Source organism: Chrysochloris asiatica, unplaced genomic scaffold, assembly GCF_000296735.1.
Source record: "Chrysochloris asiatica unplaced genomic scaffold, ChrAsi1.0 scaffold00139, whole genome shotgun sequence".
Taxonomy (NCBI): domain Eukaryota; kingdom Metazoa; phylum Chordata; class Mammalia; order Afrosoricida; family Chrysochloridae; genus Chrysochloris; species Chrysochloris asiatica.
This window is the reverse complement of record NW_006408657.1, coordinates 5,638,407-5,639,884: the sequence shown is the minus strand read 5'-3', so window position 1 is coordinate 5,639,884 and position 1,478 is coordinate 5,638,407. Positions and strand designations below refer to the sequence as shown.

Sequence of the window (1,478 nt, the reverse complement as noted above, 5' to 3'; positions counted from 1 at the left end):
TATGTTGTTGTTAAGTGTCAGTCAATTCCAACTCATAGTGACCCTGTATGGGGTTTCCAAGGACCGGCTGGTGGGTTTGAACTGCTGACCTTGTGGTTCCAGTCCAGTGCTTATCCTACAGAGTCACACCAATTAGACAATTACATATATATATAATTAATATGAACTCTTCTGAAATAAGAAAAATATCTATTATGCCATTTAGTAAGAAGGAAAACAACATAACCAGGAAAGTCAGTTCCAATGATGACATGACAAACTAATTTAACTTCATTGATAGTAGCACTATAAGATAAGCACAGAACGGCTAACCACAAGGTCAACAGTTCAAATCCAACAGCCACTCTCAGAAACCTGATACAGGGTCACACAACAACAGCAAAGAATTAGAGTCCCTGGGTGGTACAAACAGGTGCTTGTGTGCTAACCAGCAGATTGAAGGTTTGCCTTTTCCGGTTGCTGCGCCGCGGTGAGGACCTCTCTTCTAAACCACTAGCCATGCTGTCCAAGGGTCCACTGCAGTCCATGCAAGTTTTCGGATGCAAGAAAACTGTCACAGCAGTGGCTCACTGCAAACGGGGCAAGGGCCTCATCAAGGTGAACGGACGACCCTTGGAGATGATTGAGCCACGCATGTTGCAGCACAAGCTACTGGATCCTGTTCTCCTTCCGGGTAAAGAGCAGTCTGCTGGTGTGGACACCTGTGTTTGTGTGAAAGGTGGTGGCCACGTGGCCCATCTGCCAGTCCATCTCCAAAGTATTGGTTGCCTATTACCAGAAATATGTGGATGAAGCTTCCAAGAAAGAGATCAAAGACATCCTCATCCAATACGATCTGACGCTGCTGGTAGCTGATCCCTCTTGCTGCGAATCCAAGACATTTGTGGGCCCAGGTGCCCGTGCTTGCTACCAGAAATCCTACCGATAAGCCCACCACAAGGAGGAGGGTTCTCCTTTATAATAAACAAAGGCTATGGGATTTAAAAACAAAACAAAAACGATTGAAGGGTCAAGTCTACTCTGTGACACCTAGAAAGAAAGGCCTGGCAATCTACTTCTGAAAAGTCAGCCATTAAAAACTTTGGGCAGCAGTTCTACTCTGACACATTTACCTGCCATGAGTTGGAATCAATTCAATGGGTAATAATAATCAAATAAAACTTAACGAAGTGGGCATTTTTGCCTATCATGATGCCTACCATGTTTTTGTTGATATTTTGGCATTCTATAACAACAGGCTTGAAATGATTCATAGCCTTTGACCTGGTAATTCCAAATCTATGGATTTCTTTTTCGATAATACATAGATATATTCACAATAATGTTTTAGTGTTACTCAAGATAGCAAATTAAAAGTGACAGTTTCCACTTAAAACCAAACGGCCACCACAGTTTGTCATACTGTGGTGGCTTGTGAGTTGCTGTGATTCTGAAAGCTATGCCACCAGTATTTTAAATACCAGTAGGGTCACCCATGG

General features: G+C 43.0%; 1 pseudogene; it reads left to right on the top strand.

Moving 5' to 3' along the window:
* The first annotated feature begins 498 nt into the window (after positions 1-498).
* LOC102841004 lies at positions 499-928 on the top strand (annotated as a pseudogene).
* The last annotated feature ends 550 nt before the right edge of the window (positions 929-1,478 follow it).